Source organism: Oryzias latipes, chromosome 17, assembly GCF_002234675.1.
Source record: "Oryzias latipes chromosome 17, ASM223467v1".
NCBI lineage: Eukaryota > Metazoa > Chordata > Actinopteri > Beloniformes > Adrianichthyidae > Oryzias > Oryzias latipes.
Window position 1 is genome coordinate 31,760,085 of NC_019875.2, and position 21,293 is coordinate 31,781,377.

Consider the following 21,293-nt stretch of genomic DNA (forward strand, 5'->3'; position numbering starts at 1 on the left):
AGAAAATTTGAACATGAGCGGAACTTGCTGGTGAAACTTGCTGGTGAAAAAAGCACATTACAAGAGCAGAAACTGCATCAAATCCTCAGTGTGCTTTTTATTTGATCTATTTAATCATCATCTTTATTTATACATGAAATAGAAATTTACTCAGTTGTTATAAAGTCATTTGTCACATTCAGAATAGAAGCCTTGAAGTTGTTTTGTGAGGACTGGTGTTGAACCAAAAAGAGCGGCCCTTTGCAGTAACACTACGTCAAACAGTACTAACGTATGGTTACCTGCATCTGTACTGTAAAAAAAAGGATACGGGTTAGGGGTAAGAGGTAAGGAGAAGAAAATTAAGAACTCCATGCAGTATGCATGGAGTCCTGATGACCATCTCTGTCTCTACCATGGCTTCACCTTCATCCCCCCTTAGTTTTGTTTTATTCCTTTTGTTTCAGGGTTCTGTTGCTCATGAAGAGAGCTGTCTGATAATCCCAGCAGGTAGGTATGGGTAAAAATATACCATAGTTTTGGATCCAAATAATAAAGTGAGTAAATATAGGGCCTTATGAGTAGGGATGGGTATCGTTAAAGTTTTAACGGTACTATTACTCTTATTAATACTGCTTATCGATATGGTATTTTAAAGACACTCTTATCGATTCTTTGAAAAAGAAATAACAAAAATAAATAACAAATTAAGAACATAAAGTGTTGTATTTCGTCATTATGGAACAATATTGTTTTTTTTACAAAACATTTTACTTTATACATGAAAATGTTCCAATACAAACCTGGACTGCACGTGGATGTGTTAGACCAGGGGTCAGCAACCTGAACCTCTCAAAGAGACATTTGGATCACTGAGATGAAAGCTCAGGGAGCCTCAACCTAGACGTGTTAAAAAAAATGTTTTTGCCGATATATCACGATAGTTTAGGGGGGTGTATTGGCAAGAGTCTGGCGATACGATACGTATCCTGATATTTTACCGAAACATGTTTTCTTTCTGTTTTTTTAAATATGACTTTGAAAAAACTCAACCTGAATTTTAATGTCTTCCACTGTAATAAAATGGTCAAATTCGGTTTAATGATCACAATGTTAAGCACTGCATTTGTATCACATATATAAGTTGCGTTTACCAAAGCAAATTCATAGTGCTTTTATTTTGGCAAGTTAAAATATAGAAAGGGAACAGTCAACATTGTCTGATTTAAAAAAAAAATCATTGTAAGAAAAAACAAAGAATGAATGTTCTTTAACCAATAAGTTTTTATTTGGGAAATAAAATTCTGTTTATTTTCAGCATTAATGTAGCTTCTCTAGTGCTTTTAAACAGTTCAGGAGCCTGAATGGTGCTTTAAAAATAAAGGGGGGGGGGGGGGGGCACACACTGATTATTTCCAGAAACAATAAGGTGTGATGATGAGGCAGCATGACAGAGGCATAAGGAAAGTTGCTTTAATGTAACAAAGAAGGGGCTTTGTTTACATATCTGCTCTGTTGCACCTCTGCAGCCACGCTTCTCACACACAGTAGTAAACTGGTAACACTGATCATCACGATGTCAGCCATTTTTAGAGCGTTGTAAACATCCCTCTGATCCATCAGGTCCCTAAACTTGGGGCGGCAGTTGCTCAGGCGGTTGAGCGGGCTGTCCAATGATTGAAGGGGTCGGCGGCTCGATCCCCGCTCCCCCAGCCAAATGTCATTGTGTCCTTGGGCAAGACACTTCACCCTCCTTGCCTCCAGTGTGGCTCCACTGGTGTGTGAATGTGCATGAATGATCCCGGTGATGGTCAGAGGGGCCGTAGGCGCAAACTGGCAGCCACGCCTCTGTCAGTCTGCCCCAGGGCAGCTGTGGCTACAACCATAGCTACCATCACCAAGTATGAATGAGGAGTGAATGAATAATGGACACAATGTAAGCGATTTGAGTGACTTGAAAAGCGCAGATAAATCTAATCCATTGTTATTATTAAACTAGAATCCATTGCTTTGAGGTTCTGCAGAACTTTAGCCCGCTTTGCTAGCATGTTAGCAGATGCTAAGCGCATTAGCCTATTAGCTGCTGCCGTGCTTCATTGTCTATCTTATTTAACTGAGCCGCTAAAAAGCACAGAAATCCACGTTTTTATATCTTATTGGCAGCAACATGGCTCAGAGTTCCTGTTTGGTATCCATTTCAAGTAAAAACTAAATAGTTCAATAGCCTCTGGCTGCAGTCTTCCTGTTGTCTTGTGTTCAGCTGCTCAAAGAGGCTCCGTGTTCTCTGCTGCCAACTAGCGGTCGGAGGGTGAAGTGGACAACAAGAGTCAGACGCTGAAGGACGCTCAGAAATAATTAAATAAATATCGATCTGACAGCATTTTGAAGCCATACAAGTATTGCCAAATGACGTATTGCGATATATTGCCGAATCGATTTTTTCTTACACCCTTACGATAGTTCATTGAATTCAAAATTCTGTCAGGATATACAGTATATTTAATTATTTATTGGAATTATTTTTATTCTTTATGAGTTTGATGTTTCCTTTGATCTTTTGTCCATTTTCCACAACCATCGACTTTTCTGTCTGTCAAACACTCAGTTGAGTGAGATGATGGAAACAAATTCACTTTGATGCAGACTCCTGTCTATTTATTTATTTTCTTTAAATCCAGTAAACCCAATAAATAATATTTTATTGATGACAACTATTTTTTATTAGGAAGCAGCTGTTGCGGGTCTGGAATCATAAGCGGTGAGTCTAAAACCCACCCCCGCCTAGAATAGTGGGGGCGCCCTGACACAAATTTAATTATTTTAACCCAGAAATTGGGGGTCTTAGTCTAGGGAGATAAAAGGATTTTTTTTCTTTTTTGGGCGCTCACATGTCCACTATGAGATCACCACTGACCGTCTTTTCAGAAAAACATTCCATCCCATAACAGACTCTGGTCAGCGTTCACAGCTGAATACACGCCCTCTCCTCGCGTTCACGCTGCTCTCTTCCTCCTGCCCGTTCTGACGGTGTTAGAGGCACCACGGAGATGTGGGGGGGGGGGGGGGGGGTGGCATTCTGTGTCCCCCATGTCTATGCCTTCCAGCATAGGTGACCACTCCCCCTCTCCTTTCTCTCGGTCTTTCTTTGGAGATGAGTCACTAACCCATTGAGTTCAGTACCATGTGGATCCGCCTTTTGCAGTGTTTACAGCTTCAACTCTTCTGGGAATGTTGTCCACAAGGTTGAGGAGGGTTTGTAGGAGTTTGTGAGCTTTCTTCCAAAAGGTCATTGGTGAGGTCACACACTGATGTTGGTGGAGAAGGCCTGGTGTTCTATGGAGTTCAGGTCAGGACTCTGTGCAGGTCAGTCCAGGTCATCCCACAGACTCTGTCCTCCATGTCTTCATGGACCTTGTTGGAAGAGGAAGGGATGCAGTCCAAACTGCAGCACCTGGCAGATGGAGCCCCCCCTGGAAGATTCTTAGAGGCAGAAACACACATGACAGTGAAAATGAAAAACACAAACGTCCTGAAAATATCATTTCCTACCAATAAAAAGAGAACAGCAGAGTTTACCTGTCCCCTGGAGCTGGAACAATGTTTGCTGAGGATGCTGCTGATCTGTGGATCCTGGATCGAACGTCTGTGTGTAGCGTCTGACCCAATTGTTCAAATCCCACATCCTCACTCTGGAAAAGTCGACTCTGAAAATCCAGCAGCTGAAGGTTTAGGTGCTTCATCACATTTGTGGAAAAATACACACATTTCAGGTGTGTCTAAACATTTTTCTGTCACTGACTCCTGCTGAAAAAACACAAGAATTTTAGAATTATGGTATTTAAAACAAGCTCCAAAATGTACTTTGAACCTTGCTCCGTGTACATTTAGATACTTTTAAGAAGCTTCTAACAATAAAAACTAATAAAAGTAAAGTTGGATTTTTTGATTCAGGAAAAAAATTTTTTTTTAAATCCTGTGTTCAATCAGTCTTAGCTTTATATCAGAAAATTAAAACTAAGAACAAATGTAACATTTACGACTTTACGAAGGAAGTTTCTTTAGTCTGAATTTTCTGATCAGTCAGCTCAGACTCAGCCGTGTGTTTGATGAGGAGCTCAGCAGACACATCCAGAGATTTCAGGTCAGGGAAATATGAGGAAATGTTCAGATAAAGTCTGAACATGTAAGCAGGAGCCAGCTTCATGTCCTGACTAGCAGACAGCAAAGAGCTGCCTGAGACCGTTCACTGCAGTCAGACCAGCATCCCTCACTGTCACTGACCTCACACCCCCCCCCTCTGAGACCACCAGTCTGCTGGCTTTAACCCTCACATCTGCAGACGTGGAGCCCCGCCTTCTCCGTGTCAGAGACCTCCGCCTGCCCTGATCCACGTGCTACAAAGTCAAATTCAAATGAAGTTTATATCTATAGCACCTTTCATGGAAAACACAGCTCTAAATTGTTGCTCCTCTAAGTTGCAGCTCAGAGGCCGTGTGCTCTGTGTTAGGGAACCAGACACAGCACACGTTATTAGAAAATGTTCTCCTGTAGCAGACGATCAGCTATCAGACGGACTGGACTGTCCTGCTGGATTAGCATTAGGAAGACTGACACTCATCTCAGAGTCTGACCCACTACACATCTTTTTCTAAACAGTGCACAAACAGACACTTTGGTGGGATATGTATCCAATTTTGCCAACTTACATTAATTACTTCTATTGGTAACAAGTAATTGAGTTAAATTTATTCAACCTAATTTCTTACGTCTATAAAATGTAAAAGAGGTGAATGAAAGGGTGTTGGATACGGGTGTGAGCATGGTGAATACTGACGGCTGTGAATGGAGTGTGAATCAGTTGCTGTTTGCAGATGATACTGCACTAGTGGCTGACTCAGAAGAGAGCTTGGCACGTCTGGTTGAGGAGTTTGGAAAGGTGTGGGACAGAAGGAAGTTGAGAGTGAATGTGGACAAGAGTAAGGTGATGAGGTGCACGAGGTTAAAGGGTGAATGTCTGAAAGTGGCGGAAAAGAGGAAGCTGAATGTAGTTGAGATGAGATGTTTGAGGAGTATGTGTGGTGTGACGCGTATGGATCGTGTGAGAAATGAAGTTATCCGAGAGAGAACTGGTGTGATGAGAGTGTTGGCCTATAGAGCAGAGCAAAAGGCACTGGGATGGTTTGGACACGTTGAAAGAATGGGAAGGGAGCGTTTGGTGAAAAAGGTATACGACTCTGATGTGAGTGGAGTGAGAATGAGAGGAAGACCACGAATGGGATGGACAGAGGGTGTAAGGAGAGCGCTGAATGCAAGAGGGATGACTGTGGTGCAGGGGAGAGAGGCTGCTCAGGACAGGGATGGGTGGAGAGAGTTTGTGTATGAATGAATGGATGGGTGTGGTAGAGGTCTGGGGCCTCATTTCTAAAACTTTGCGTAGGATTTGCGTCAGAAGTGGCGTACGGATGAAACAGAGGACGTGCGTACGCACAGAAATATTCGGATTTATAAAACCGTGCGCACGCACATCCTACGCATCTTTCCCTTTATAAATCACAACCGATTCTAAATGCAGCGCAGCTTTTGTGGCTACATGACACGCCCATAGTTGCCCATAAATAGTCCGTGAAACGCCCACAAATGAATATTCATTGATTGCGAAACCATGGCAAACACCGAGAGGAAATCAAAAAAACGTAACTTCACTCAATGTGATGTAGAAGTTATCGTTGGCGAGGTGGAAAAGAGGAGAAAAGTGTTGTTTGGGGCACAGTGTGGGCATTACTAACGCCAAAAAGGCACGTGATGGCAAACGGCGGCAGACGCCGTAAATGCTGTAGCCTCACAACCTCGGACCGTGGCCGAAATAAAAAAGAAATGAAAGAAATGATCGGACATCAAAGTCGAGGCAAAAAAACTTCTAGCGCTGCATCGGCAGAGTGTGTCCGCCACGTGGGGGGGTGGGGGGTGGGGGGTACCGGAGCTGACCCCTCTTGATGAGAAACTGGCCGCTATTATTGGGGAATCCCTATTAAGTCCCCCTTATCGGAGGGGACGCCGACGCGCCAGGGTCAGGGTGACACAGGTAAGAGAAATAATTCAAATGAATGCAGTCAAGTCACATGTATGCAGGCTACACAATTACAGATTATTAATATAGAACAATTTTATTTTAGTTGCTGGGTGTTCCAGCGGGGCCAGTGGTTACGATGCTGCAGCTGAGCAGCCGTCTGGCCCCAGCGTCTCCACGGCACGCGGCTCTCAACCCTCCAGCAGTGGACGCGTCCTCACCGATGCAGTCCTTGAAATGCAGAGTGAAGTCAGTAGTTCAATCAGAGAGGTGGCCAAGGAGTTGGGCGAAATCAAGATCGCCCTGACTGAAATAAACTGCACGATGAGGGAATTCTTAAATAAATAATATTTTCCACACCTCTTTTTCTTTACAAGCGACGCATCACTTCCAAACGCTGGCGCACAGCAGCAGCAAATGGCTCAAATGCGTGGGGATGGGGTTCAGGGTCGGGGCCAACACAGCAATCAGCGCCAGGGGGTAGAGGCACGTTTTTAAGCTGTGCCACATTGTGTAGCACAGCACATGCCAGCATGATTTGGCACACACTGTCACTTTCACGTGTTTCTTCCATCTGCCGACGGTGTCGCCGTTTCTCATTTCACCCGTTTTTGTGCGTCTGGGTCAGAGCTTGCGTGGAGGACCGCACATTTTCCCGTCAAGTTTGCTTTTTATAAATATCAACTATTGCGTAGAGAGTGGCGTACGCCTTCTTTTTTTTTTTTTTTTTTTTTTTTTTTTTTAAACTTGTCCTGTCCAACAGCTAGGCAGACAGATGAGAGCTGAGGGCCTCTTGTGTTGGACAGATTTTACTTTAACAAGAGGGGTTATTAATCTTCAGACAAACCAAAGGTATGTCTGGATAAACCCCTTTTGTAATTGAGGCCAAACTTTATTAATTTCAATCATGTCTGAAAATCTTTGGTGTTGGACCGGACGGAAAAGGAAAGAGGGGAACAAGAGAGAGGGACGATAGAGAGAGGGGGGGTAGGGGGTGATAATAGGAGGGGAAGGGGGATAAGACCATGAAGCAGCATAAAGCAACAAGTTTACTGGTTGTTAATCATTATGGTAAGGTTCAAATGTAGTACAAAAAGGGCGGAGCCTGTCCACACACACTCAAATGTTATAAACACACCTGCTAGCTGCAAAAAATGTCCACCTGTCGACATATATACAAAACAGATAGTGTTCACACGCATACTTATGCCTTAAAACCAACTAGTGTGAAATATTTCAGTCATTCAGTCATGCAAACTGTAAGTGCAAAGGTGAGCTAACACCTGTGCTCAGGTGAGTGTTTATGTTCTTCTAAAATGGATGGTGGAACGTGGAAAGAAGGAGGGAGAGTGCCCAGCCATCCCCACCCCAAGACCCCCACCGCAGCAGCAGCGGCAGCCGGAATCCCCCCAACGCCACACGGGAACCGGCAGGGAACAACCGCCGCACGGGCGACCAAGCCCGCCACCCAGGCCAGGGCCAGCAGGACCCCCGCAAGGCCCCCAGAGCCAGAGAGCAGGGAAGCACGGAGGGAGAGAGAGCGCCGCCCCAGCCCAACCAGGAGAGCAGCCCCCCCGCCGCGCCGGGAGAACCCAACGCAGGGCCCCACCGGAGACGGACGCCCACAGCCCCAGACGAGCACCCCACCACCACCCAGGAGTTCCGGGCATCCCCCCGCCCCAACCCCAGGTACGAGCCAGGACCCCCCAAGGGAGACCCGCTCCGCGCTCCAGGCAGCCATCCGCCCGGCCCGCGGCTGGTCCAGGGAGGAGCGGGGCAGGGGCCCGCCGCCCCCGCCCAAGAGGGGGGGAACCCCGGGGAAAAAAAAGAGGGCCCACAAGGGGTGTTGTAAATATGGCCCGACCAGGCTCGGCCACAGTTGGAAATATGGCGGGGCCCAGCGCCCAGGAGCAAGGACCAGAACCCACCCCCCAGGGACACGAACACTCCCGGCTCAGATGTAATGTGAACCCCCCCGCCGTGCGGAGAGAGCACCGCCGGGCCCAGGAAGCCGGCACCCCGGGGACACGGCCGCCGTTGCAAAGGGGCCCGTACCCCCCACCAGGGAAGAGGCAGGGGACAGATGGTCCTAGGTCCCACCTTCCTTGCAAAATGTGTGTGCGTGTATGTGTGTTTGAGAGGGTGTGTGTGTGCATGTGTGTGTGTTTATGTTGGAATGTATATATTGAGGGGGGAGGGGTGTGTGTGCTAAGGGGGGTGCAGTTAAAATTGGCGGGTAGGGCACTGAGGGGACATCTCCTGATTACTCACAGTGACGTCCCCTCACCCTCCCCACCAAGGGACCCTAAATGTCTAAGGTGTGGTTAAAATTGGCGGGTAGGGTGCTAGGAGGACATCTGCTGCTTGCTGGCAGCCTTCTTTTGTGCGTACGCAACGTTTATAAATGAGGCCCCTGGTCTTGGGATGAAGCGGCAAGAGGAAACCAGCCTTGGCTGAGGCCCTGCTGTGGAGGTGCCCACAGTGGAGGTGTCCGCAGTGTGGAGTGGCTTAGACCAGGCCTTAGACCAGTCACACACACTGAAGGAGGGTTTGGGGAAGAGAAGGGTGGAGTTAAGAATGTGTGCTCCACCTTGGTGGGACACAGCCTGGGTATACAGATAGATAGATTAACTGAAGCAAATAATGAAGTTAGATCAAAGTATAAAGTTTCTCTTTCCAACATCCATATGTGGTCTTATCACCCTCTCACGGTGGTAAAAGTACTATCTGAGCTTCTTCATCCACTAATTCATCTTCAAATGGACACGCCATGCTGCTTCACCTCTCTGAAAACAAACTAACCTTCAACATAACCTGCTCCAGACCAGGTTATGTTCAGATCATGAGTTGCTATGGCAACTGGACATACCCTGAAACATAACTCCATTTCTGGAACCGAAAGCTGAGGTTATCAACTTCCTTAGCCTCAAACTTACCGTGGGAGCTAGCAGAACCTGCTTTCTGGAATACCCCCCAGGACTAAAGGAACCAGATCCTCTCCACCTTTGGCACTGTGCTGAAAAAGGATTCCACCAAAAAGGTATTTCAAAGGTTCACTGTATCACCATTTCAGACATACTGCAGTCATTTTCACCACTTAAGATGAAATACACCTCATATTGCAGTGGTTGGATGACAAATGATGGCATGTTTCAGGTGGTTAAGAAGCTGTCTGGAGAGGCTCATGGCTCAGCTGAGTGGTTCACCAGTGTTGGGAACAAACACTCCCAAATTGTGACCTTCATGCTGACCTGCGTGGAATCCACAGGCGAGCTTCGGCCCATGTGTCAAGGGCTTATAGAGAGGTTTCAACGGGCCAATCAACCGGCTCCGAAGATCCTGTTGTCGCACACAAGGCCCAACAGCAGTGGAGACTTTGTTCCAGCCTTGGGTTGACGGTGGGATGGTGGTTCGTCTGGACATCTTCCACTGGATCCACCGGTTCGACGCAGCCGTCCGGACCGACAGCCACTCCAAATGCGCTGCGTTCAAGTCTGCACTGGCTGGAGCTGTTCTGGCCTACAATAAAGGCGACCTGGATGTGCTGACAAAGGCTGTCAGGGCTAAAGGGGAAGCCTTGAAGTCTTTGTCGGGTGACTCCGGGGGCAGCAGAAGCACCACGTGTGGAGGGTGAAACCGTCCAGCTCATCCAGGGGGCGATGGAGGAGCCCAAAGGTCCTGCTGGTCTGGATGAAAGTGGAGTGAGCCTCTTCAAGACGGCAGGTAAACAGAAAGCTTTCTTAGTGAATTACTATAGAGCTAAATGTTGAATGTTTGTTAGCAGTTAAAAGATTCTCTGAGTACCAAACAACTAAACACACCGAGGATCATTAACTCAAAGCAGCTGTTTTGACTGACAACCTGAAAACAGAACTAAAATGAAAAAAAACAACAGTTCACAATCGTCCCTGTTTGTGTTGAATGTGTTTTGACTGAACTGCCTTATTTCTGAACTCCTTTCTGCATTCGTAGAGGCCGTTGAGGTGTGGGCATGCCAGCAGCGGCATCTGGGCTGCATTCAGGATCCACCGGACATGTGCGTGTCTTGCCAACATCAGTGGTGTGGATGTGCCTTTTTACAAATGCTTTCCAGGAAGCAACAGCTTGGAGGGTTTCCACAAAGTGCTGCCACACATGATTCCAGGAAGAAAACTCTGGCATGCACAGAAGCAGCGCTTGAAATGTTATTAAAAATAACAATCTGTACCGCTGATTGACAGGAAGATGGAGCAGGAAGAGGAGAAGTGGAGGATGAGGCCTACCACAGCGACGTTCTCCACGCCACCCCTGCCCACATCAGCATCACCAGCCACGACACCTCCAGCCTTTGTTCAAATATTTAAAAAGAAGCTACTCACAGACTGCAAGTCTCTTTATTCTCTGAAAGGTTTTTAACTTTTGTTCTTTCAACAGGAGGATGTCTGCAGTGCGAATCTTCTTCCTGATTGGCATGACAGAGAACAAGCTGTCCCTCAGCACAGAGCAGAGGTTGTGGAAGCCTGGAACGCCGTGGAGGAACACGATAAGCAGCCGCAGAAGTTACACCAGCTGGACAGGACGGTATGCACCAGCTCAGCAAGACAGGCTGATGTACACACTGGTGAAAGTGTTGTGGCTGCAGACACCTCACGGCTAACCCTCAAAGCAGCCCGGAGAAGACCAACATCCTCAAAGCGTCTGACTGCATCCAGCACTGTCTCCTGGTGGAGGACCTAATCCTGTCCAGGGCGGGGATCCCTCTACCCAAGTTTGGATAACTAATAGGCCTGCACAATATACCGCAAATTTATCGTTATCGCAATATCCAATTGTAATAAATCGCAAACCCAAAATGTGTTAAAACAATCTTCAAGCAGCTTGAAGCATTTAACGAATCAAATAAATCCCTTTATGCTTTGACCAATCAGATGGACACCTTCCCATTGTTGACCAATCAGATGGAGACCTATTATGGTAGATTTTTGGCCCCCATGTTGATGAGGGTCATTTGGAGTATATTTTTTAAACTGTTGCAATGAAATGGGAATGATGTTTTTGTTTATTTTTCTATTTGTTTATTTACCGCAAATTTATCGTTATCGCATTAGTGATCACTAATATCGCATATCGCAAGTTTTCCTCATATCGCGCAGCCCTAATCACTAAGAATGCTGAGTTATTTTTCCAAAAAAAGAAGCCTTTGACATGTTTACTTTATCAAACATAACTGACTTAAAAACAAATCTTTTTTTCATGACAACAAATTCTGGGAAACTGTAAGCTTATTTTTTTGATTTAATACATCAAATGTTATTAAAATGAACACAGTAAACTTCCATGAATCACACACGTTTCAAAAGTACAATTTAGAAAATAGAACTAAAGAATAGATGTACATCCAACAATAATGTAATATCTACATGACGATGGTATTACTGAAGAGGAGGAGCTGATCTGCCTTTGTGCTGTTCTGCCAACCATCCAAATGATCGTCCATTTGAAGCCTTGGAGCTAAATGTGGCATTTTTGGAGCGACTATTCTTTTCTTTTGGGCTGTCCACATTTGCTGCAGGTATTATAGTTCACTCCTCGTATGCATTTCCTTTTGTGGAGGCCGCTTTCTTCCTCTCAGGCCCGTCTTTGCCTGTTCCTTTGTGTGGAGCGTGACGCAGGGACAGCAGGTGGAATGAAGCCGGCACTGCATGTTGTGGCTCCAGGAAATGCATAAGCGGTGGGCACCTGGGTTTAGAATGATGTTCCCCAACAGTAAGCCAGGTGCTGACACAGGTGGAATCATTCCAGTTACACGGCTGGCAGGTGTGATGGGGCACTTCATCCTGTCAGCAGCAACAGCAGCAGCAGCAGCAGCAGCAGCAGGAGGTCTCAGAATAGGAGCCTGTCTATGGTGTCAAATTAGAGCCTAAAGTATTGCGCATCAAAACAGTAAAACCGCGCATCAAAACCCCAAATCTGCAAATCAAAATGCATAAATTGAGAACCAAAACCCACAATTTGCAACCAAAAGCCTTTCCCCAAAGCACAATCCTATTTCTCAGCTGCCGATTTTTTTTCTCGCCATTCTGAAATCCTGTTTTTGAGTTGCAGTTTTATTTTGAAATTATCTTTTTGAGTTGCGCTTTTAGTTTTTGAGTTGCGCTTTTATTTTTTGCGGTTTTGATTCTAAAACCTGTCGACACGTAAAAACAGTGTCATGTCAGTCAAGGGGAGGGGAGGCGGGACATCCCTGATATCCAGAAGCTCATTGGCTACCGAATAAGACCGAGTCTTACGTCAACAGACCAGTTTAGAATGTGCCGGTAAGTTTTCATATTTTTCATATCTTTTACTATATTGTAGTACTGTACTTTATTTAACCATAGGACGCCAGCACAATCAGATGAGAAGCTCCACCAGTAGCTGCTAGTGAAAAAAGATGTTGGAAAGTTAGATGTTGCATGACAAATCATCACCATTGTCCTCCCGTGTTAGCATGCTAGCTAGCTCAATGTTAGCGGGGTTTCCAGCTCTTTTCATGACTTTTATGGATTAAACAAAGTTGATTTTTTACCACTGTGTCAGGATCGGTCATGTCAACCTGGGAATAATTGCCCGTGGATTACCATAACAAAAAAGAGAGGAATACTGAGGCAGCTACGACGTGGATATCTACAACTTCTTTAAGGTAATGAAAACAATTTTAATCTTAATTTTTCTCTTCTTTTTTTGGTTAATTAACTTTGCTGTTTTTGTTTCTTTCCAGATGCAGACCCCAAAGACGTCCCTGGTGTGATGCAAAGGCTGTCCAGCAGACTCACAGACATCTCCTGTTAACTGAAACTAGGATCCAAACTGGGCTTTTTCAGAAGAGGTTTAACAACTGCTTATTTAAAAGACCGGGTTACGTGCCACAGTCTTTTAAATATGCAGTTGTTAAACCTCTTCTGAAAAAGCCCAGTTTGGATCCTAGCATCTTGGCCAACTATAGACTGATATCAAACCTGCCCTTTATTTCTAAAATCCTAGAAAGAGTTGTAGTTAAGCAGCTTTACTGCCACCTACAGGACAACAGCCACTTTGAAGACTTTCAGTCGGGGTTTAGACCCCACCACAGTACGGAAACTGCACTAGTTAGAGTCTCTAATGACTTGTTATTGGCCTCAGAAAAGGGACTACTTTCTATTCTGGTCCTGTTGGACCTCAGTGCTGCCTTTGACACTATCGACCACGGTATTTTACTCCATAGATTAGAGCAGGACATAGGGATCAGAGGATCTGCTCTCCAGTGGTTTAAATCCTATCTGTCCCATAGGTATCAGTTCGTTAATGTAAATGGCCATTCCTCTCAGTGCACTCGAGTCAACTATGGAGTCCCACAGGGCTCAGTCTTGAGACCGATCCTGTTTACGCTTTATATGTTACCCCTAGGAAACATAATCAGGAAACACAGCATTAATTTTCATTGTTATGCCGACGATACGCAGTTGTATTTATCCATGAAGCCTGACCAGAATGACCAGATAGAGAAACTGAACGCCTGCATCAGAGACATCAAGACCTGGATGACAATTAATGACCTCCTCTTGAAACCAGAAAAAACTGAGGTCATTATACTAGGTCCTAAAAACCTCAGAGATACTCTGTCTGATCAGATAGTCTCCCTGGATGGCATAAGTATAGCCCCTAATTCCACAGTTAGAAACCTTGGGGTTTTATTTGACCAGGATTTATCATTTAAGGCTCACATATCTCAGGCGTGCAGAACTGCCTTTTTTCACCTGCGGAATATTGCTAATATCAGAAATATACTTTCTAAGAGTGATGCTGAAAAACTCATCCATGCATTTGTTACGTGGAGGCTGGATTACTGTAACTCCTTGTTAGCAGCGTGTCCTAAGAGTTCCTTAAGAAGTCTCCAGCTTGTTCAGAACGCAGCAGCTAGATTGTTAGCAGGAACTAGCAGAAGAGATCACATCACTCCTGTGTTGGTTTCACTTCACTGGATCCCAGTTGATTCTAGAATCAAGTTCAAGATCTTTCTGTTAACCTATAAGGCCTTACATGGAATGGCCCCGTCCTATATTAAGGACCTCATAGTCCCTTACCATCCAATCAGAACACTTCGCTCGCAAAATGCAGGACTGCTTGTGGTTCCTAGAATTAGTAAAAGTACGGTTGGAGGTTGAGCGTTTAGCCACCAAGCCCCTGTCTTATGGAATAAACTCCCAGCTCATGTAAGAGAGGCCGACTCAGTTTCTACATTCAAAGCTAGACTGAAAACATTCCTCTTTGGACAGGCTTATTGTCAGACTAGTTAGTATTCAGAGATTATTTAACTTAATGTTAATGTGTTTAAATTAAACTTAATAATAACTATTTCTTTTAAAAGGCTGCTAGAAGTTGAAGCTGGGGTAACTATGGTGCTCTGGGGTTCTGTCCTCTTTTCTCATCTACTTCTACCCTTCCTCTCCTCTATTCTTGATCATTATTCATCATTTAGTTCTCCATGCCTCTGTTTGCTGCAGTGATTCATGTATTGTCCCTCTTTCCCTCTTTCCCCTCCTGGGGAGTGGGAGTGCTTCCAGACTCCAGTTGGCTCATCCGTGCTCCTGTTCCTGACCGTTTACCTCACCTTTGCTCCTGCTCCTACACCTGGCTGTGGTTCCTGTCTCCGGCTCGACTCGTGCCCCTGACTGTCCCCACAACCACGGCTGGATGAAGCTCGTCTGCTGGACTTTTATATATGTAGTTGTAGATTTAGATAAGTTAATTCTTCTCTAAGAGTTCTGGTAAATCGCCTGTCCGTCCTGGGGGAGGATCCCTCCTTCATGTGGGCACCCCTGAGGTTTCTTGGTTTTTTCCGGAATCCGTTTTTTTTAGGAGTTTTTCCTTACCGCGAAGGGGGGTCTAAGGGCAGAGATGCCAGTATAGCTTAGTCAGTTTGTTAGTTCATTTTAGTATTTTCCTATTGAACTCTTTGTATTTATGATCCTTTAGAGTTCATGTTTTACTTTGAAGCCCATCGAGACGACTGTTGTTGTGATTTTGGGCTACACAAATAAAATTGAATTGAATTGAATTGAAAGAGAAGCATTTAAAATAGTTGTCCATTTTGACCATTATTGCATTGACAACATGCCCAGGCACACTGTCTGCTTCCCATTTCTCAGTGACTGTACGAAAACCGTGACTTTTCCACCTCAAGTCTTTTGAAGAGTTTTAAAAAGTTATTTTAATTTCTTTGAATTGTGGTTCAGAATTACACAGAATCTAATGCACTTGGCTCTGTGTTTCAAAGATATTTGCAAAACCATCAGTCCTTTGTACAAAACACATTCAATGGTCACACATTAAAAAATGAAGCTTTACAAAATACCAGTGGTGATTATTAGACATTTATTTTCTTAAGGGGGGCAGTATTTTGTAAGGCAGATGAGATCTGTTCACATTGTTAGTTTTTGTTACATCCTGCCGAGATGACATGTATGGAGTCCTATACTGTTCATAATTAAATAAATAAATATTTGATTAAATAAATAAATGTGACCTTATGCAAATACACAATCAACCAATAAATCTCTCATAAATATATAAAAAGACCATGAAATGGTGAAAAACCTGCACACTGATTTTAAATTAGCCATTATATTATTCAATATATTTCATTTTGCTTTAAAAACCTGTTTATTATTTAAAAACAGCATTTTAAAATATTCATTTAATCATGTGGAATATTATTATAATTCTACTTTTTTTAGAACCTTAGATTTCAAAATCAATATTTTCCAAAGTAGCTTTGTTTTTATTTCATGTTGCTGTTTTTCACAATGGCGTTTTTATTTCATGAAGAGCTTTTTCAGACGAATGGGTCTATCTGTCAATCAGTGAAGGTGGGCGGGATCTAAACGCTCATTTGCTGATCCATGGAAATCGACTCTTATTCCTCGATACCCGCTCTGCGGTGTGCCAGTCAAAGAGATGACATATTTCAGCGATATCCGCGCGGCTTTGCTGACATTAGAGATCAAATAGAGACAATCTGTCTGCTCAGAAGATGCAAACATGGACCACTCCGTTTTTGTAGTTTGAGGGTTTGTGTGGACCAAAGGAGCTCCGGTCGTCCACGTCTTGAATTCCACGTGACACACTCCTGACTCTTACGCAATTCACTCAGCTCTCCTTTGCTCTGCAGCTAACAACTCTGCTGTCGTCATCGTGCCTTATGTCGGCTCGCAGGAGGCGAGCTGGCGGACCGACAGAGTCGGACCAGACAGCAGTGGATAGGGGAACAAGCCTGCTTGGGCCTCCTGAACCTTATATTTTTTTTATTTTCATTGAGACAATGATTATAAATTAGGTCCTCTGTTTTTTTTTCCCCTCTTGGGGAAAATGTTGAACCTTTCCTGCGAAAGTTTCTCTTTCTGGTTGTAAACGCAGCGGAGATCCGGGGTTTGATTTGGGATCACTTCCCCGTTCAGACCTCTCAGAGCGGGTGATTAAAAGAATCAGTCTCTGTACTTTGGATATACTTTTTTATTATTACTTTTCCGGCGAACTGAACAACAGACCCTTAACTTAACTTGCGCTCACAGACACACACACTTTTTGCGCTGGGCGCTCTGATTTATACGTAACAGACATAGTTGACTGCAGGAGCTGAAGACTCTCTGGGATGATCTCATGAACTCAAACATGGAAACATTGTTGTGGAACTATTCCAAATAAATAAACCTGATCTCTTAACATTCTCCATGTGCATTGTGCATCCATGCATTTTAAGTGAGATAAACACAGGCAATCGCTCCAAGTGGCTATCAGGCTAAAGCATTAGCTGCTAGCTCCTCCCACACGCGGCATGATGTGTTTAATGAACTCCAGTTCACAGAGTGTTGCAAAAGTCACTCAGCCTAACTTAGGCCACTACTAGATGTTCATGAGAAGATGAAAATTGCAGAACCGAGCACAAAATCACCCGAATTATGCACACTCGCCCAAAGCCACTTTTATCTGCAAATTTAGAACCAAAACTGCCCAATTTCTGGTAACACTGGATGTGTTTAGGTGCATACTCCCCCTAGTGTTGAGGAGTGGGCATCGCGCCGTCACGTTCACTGAAGCATCTTCGATCGATGTAGTCAGGGTGCTCCTGCTCATGTCTGAGTAAAGGAGTAGCCAATCACAAAAGTGTCTCCGCCTTGTCTGGTTTGATTGACAGACCAATTCTCCTGAAAAAGGTCTTCATGAAATAAATAAGCCATTGTGAAAAACAGCAAAATGAAATAAAAACAAAGCTACTTTGGAAAATATTGATTTTGAAATCCAAGGTTCTGAAAAAAGACGTAAAATTATAATATATTCCACATGATTAAAATTAATATTTTAAAATGCTTTTTTAAAATAATGAACAGGTTTTTAAAGCAAAATGAAATATATTGAATAATATAATGGCTAATTTAAAATCAGTGTGCAGGTTTTTCACCATTTCATGGTCTTTTTATATATTTATGAGAGATTTATTGGTTGACTGTGTATTTGCATGAGGTCACATTTATTTATTTAATCAAATATTTATTTATTTAATTATGAACAGTATAGGACTCCATAGACATGCATATATCAGTACATTAATGTTAATGTCTTGGCCATGGTTTTCCGATGTCCCACAAGGGTTGAACAATAGTGACAGGTCTGAGAGGACAAACCACAGAGGGAACAACTCAGTGACGTGCGGTGAGGTTAATGGCTGGTGAGGCACTGACGTCATCAGTCAGATTTACAAACATAGGAACCATACTGAGTAACTTATTCACCATTTGATTGACAACAGTTAACGTGTTTTGTTTAAAATATCATTTCAACATGTGTTTTTTTCATATATAAACTGCAGCATAGAAAAAAGCACAAACCTTATTATCGTCTTACCTTTACTTGTAAATAAAGTCCATACGCCGCTCCTTCTGAAGAAAATGACTTGCCGCTTGCTATCACTTGTTCCATTATTTTTTTTTCTTCATAATCTCAGGGCTCACCGGCGCCCCCTAACATGAGGCACGATAATGTCGGGCCTCACCCAGCGGCTTTTTCGCCGGCGTTTAGCGCTCAGCACAAGAAACACGTCCCTCACATACAGTTATTTATAAAAACAAACACTGTACATCATATACAGCTGCTAAATTATGTAAACTCAGCTGATATAGTACAAGTGATTGAACCGACATACAGAGAGACAGCAGTACCGTCTGACTGCATAGGTATTGCGCAATCCAAGGTGAGGCTCAGCGGGCTGGTGCCTCATCGCACGTCACTTAGTATCTGAATGGCAGATGCGGAAATTCAGCGATTTTGAAAAGGAAAAACACCAAAAAATGGTACATTTAAAATGGAAAATGACTGCAAAGCACAAATTACTGATTAAATATAATAATTGAATTTATTTTTTCTCTTTTCTTCCCATAATGACAGGTGAGGCACAGCCTCACCTGCCTCTCCTGACTGCACGTCACTGGAACAACTCCAACAGTTTCCTGCTCTGCCTGGTTTAAGTTAGACTGTCGTCCAATATCCACAGCATCCTGCACACAAAGAAAAAAATGTATTTAAGACAGTTAAAATGTGTTAAAACACACACCTTAAATGACACTCAGTAGCTGCATATTGTGAGAGTTAAGTTCCTGTGTTAACCTGCAATCTTTAAGGTTGAGAATAAAATGGTTTTGGAATACAGTTCAGAATCAGAAAAACTTTATTGATCCCACCCGTGGGAAATTTGCTCTGGTACCTCAAATAAAAATTGTGTTTCTGAATCATAATTTTACTTTTATTTATTTTTTAAAATGGGGATTAACTTGAGCCCAAACTAGGAAAGGTGTCACTTTCTTGCAGCAATGTGTTGCTTTGTTGTTCAATTCTTCTGTAATCCCTAAGGAAATATTGAGAAAGCTTATATATACATGAATGTACTTCTTAAAAAATATTGAGAAACCTTGTAGGTTATAACATATTTGATTAACCCTAGTGACAATCCACGGGCAATTATTCCCCGGTTGACATGACCGATCCTGACACTGTGGTAAAAAAAAAAAAAAAAAAAAAAAAAAAAAAATCGACTCTGTTTAATCCATAAAAGTCATGAAAAGAGCTGGAAACCCCGCTAGCATTGAGCTAGCTAGCATGCTAACACGGGAGGACAATGGTGATAGTTTGTCATGCAACATCTAACTTTCTAACATCTTTTTTCACTAGCAGCTACTGGTGGAGCTCCTCATCTGATTGTGCTGGCGTCCTATGGTTAAATAAAGTACAAGTTTGATCGTTTAATATAGTAAAAGATATGAAAAACATGAAAACTTACCGGCACATTCTAAACTGGTCTGTTGACGTAAGACTCGGTGTTATTCGGCAGCCAATGAGCTTCTGGATATCAGGGATGTCCCGCCTCCCCTCCCCTTGACTGACATGTCGCTGTTTTTACGTGGACAGGTTTTAGAATCAAAACCGCAAAAAATAAAAGAGCAACTCAAAAAATAAAAGCGCAACTCAAAAAGATAATTTCAAAATAAAACTGCAACTCAAAACAGGATTTCAGAATGGCGAGAAAACAAATCGGCAGCTGAGAAATAGGATTGTGCTTTGGGGAAAGGCTTTTGGTTGCAAATTGTGGGTTTTGGTTCTCAATTTATGCATTTTGATTTGCAGATTTGGGGTTTTGATGCGCGGTTTTACTGTTTTGATGCGCAATACTTTAGGCGCTAATTTGACACCATACCTGTCCTGCTCTATTTAGAGGGAGAATCCATTTGAAGTTTGGCCCAGATGTGGATGTGGTGCCTCATCCATTTTATCCCTTGGAGCTGGAAGGTCGCTTGCAGCTACAGCAACTGGCTCGGGTGGAGTCAATGAGTGTCCTCGGCCTCATTTGTTGGTTTTTCTGCCGCCGCTGAAACCTAAAATGAATCAAAGGTATTATGATAATGTTGGAAAAGTCTGTGAAATGGAAGAAAATAACGAGCTGTGCTCACCACTGAAGGAGTTTCCTCTGATTGAGCTCAAACAGCTGGATCATGGATCCATCAGCCTCTGCACTAAATCCTGGGTATGGTAGTAATCCGTGAGGGTTTTGGACCACCTCCAACCTTTTTGGTGGGAGTCTCATGTAATCTGCTAAGCTTGATGCATACAGCCTTAACATGGAGACGACTGTTGTTGTGAATTTGGGCTATACAAAGAAAACTTAATTGAACCAAGCGGCTGGTGCTTGGCCACTGAGCTGGAACCCAGGATGTCCACTGAGACACCTTTTGACACTTTCCACTCCTGGTGTCACCCCGGAGCGTTTTGGTGCCTTAAAGCGGCCGTGTGTAAGTTGAGGCTGGTGCCGGGGCTGGTAGTTGACCCGCTCTTTATCCACATCCAGGAGAGCCGTCCATGATCCAATGGCCTCTGTAACTTGTAGGTCAGTGAGGTAAGGAGTCCCACCGAGTAAGAAGGCTGTGACTCCAGGTGCGGTCGTGGCTGAGGTGAAGATGAGGGGCTGGCAACAACATCAAGGTGGGGGTCATCTAACACTGGGACAGTCTTGGAAGTCCTGCTCATCGACTCTCTCCAGCAGCCTGTTCTCCTCTTCAGGGGTCTGGAGCATGGCCAGTCAAGCAATTCACCCACACAAAGTAAAAAAAGCTCTTAGTGCTGTCGTGACATTAGGAGCTAAATAGATCAATTGCAGAATAACTAATGTATATATTTCTTACCTGTTTATGCTCCAGGAGGACGATAACTCTCATCCCAGGGCTTCCAAGCTCTGCTTGGCTGAGTTGCTCCACGGCCTCTCTCATTGTAGTTTCAAATAACTGGAAGGAAGAATTTTCTTTGACAGCGTCCTCCATCCCTTCATCATTCCAACGCATCGAACCCTCAAGGAGATATGGCTGGAAATGTGTGACAGTGGCTCCTGAGTGAAACAAACAGGGTTTCATAAGTCATGTTCACACAGAAAGTTTTTTGAATTCTTATGTAGGACAGGTGACTCCTGTGACCACAGGGTGGCAGCACTGTCGAGACTAGCCCTTGTGCTCAAATGAGTGGGCCAGATGGGACACCGTAGTTCGGTTGGGGTTTTGCTGGGTTGGCGCCATTTTGTCTTCAGTTTCCTTGTGCATGTTCTGAAGGTAAGATGGGCTGTGCGGCCCCGCAGGTTGTTACAGTTACACATGTTAAAACTGGTAATTTGTAATCTTGTTTCATGACTGTTCATTAAACTGTTTTAAACTTTTAA

At 43.9% G+C, this 21,293-nt stretch overlaps 1 long non-coding RNA gene across 3 annotated transcripts; it reads right to left on the bottom strand.

The window, feature by feature from the left end:
- Positions 1–3,610: 3,610 nt before the first annotated feature.
- On the bottom strand, positions 3,611–20,506 carry LOC111949052. Of its 3 annotated transcripts, none has more exons than XR_002875077.1 (3): positions 20,041–20,506; positions 19,788–19,965; positions 3,611–3,783 (listed from the first exon to the last, which is right to left on the bottom strand). It is a non-coding gene; the product is annotated as an uncharacterized LOC111949052 (long non-coding RNA). The 3 variants fall into 3 exon arrangements; XR_002875075.1 differs by lacking the exon at positions 3,611–3,783 and adding an exon at positions 18,528–18,594; XR_002875076.1 differs by lacking the exon at positions 3,611–3,783 and adding an exon at positions 19,444–19,483.
- Positions 20,507–21,293: the final 787 nt, after the last annotated feature.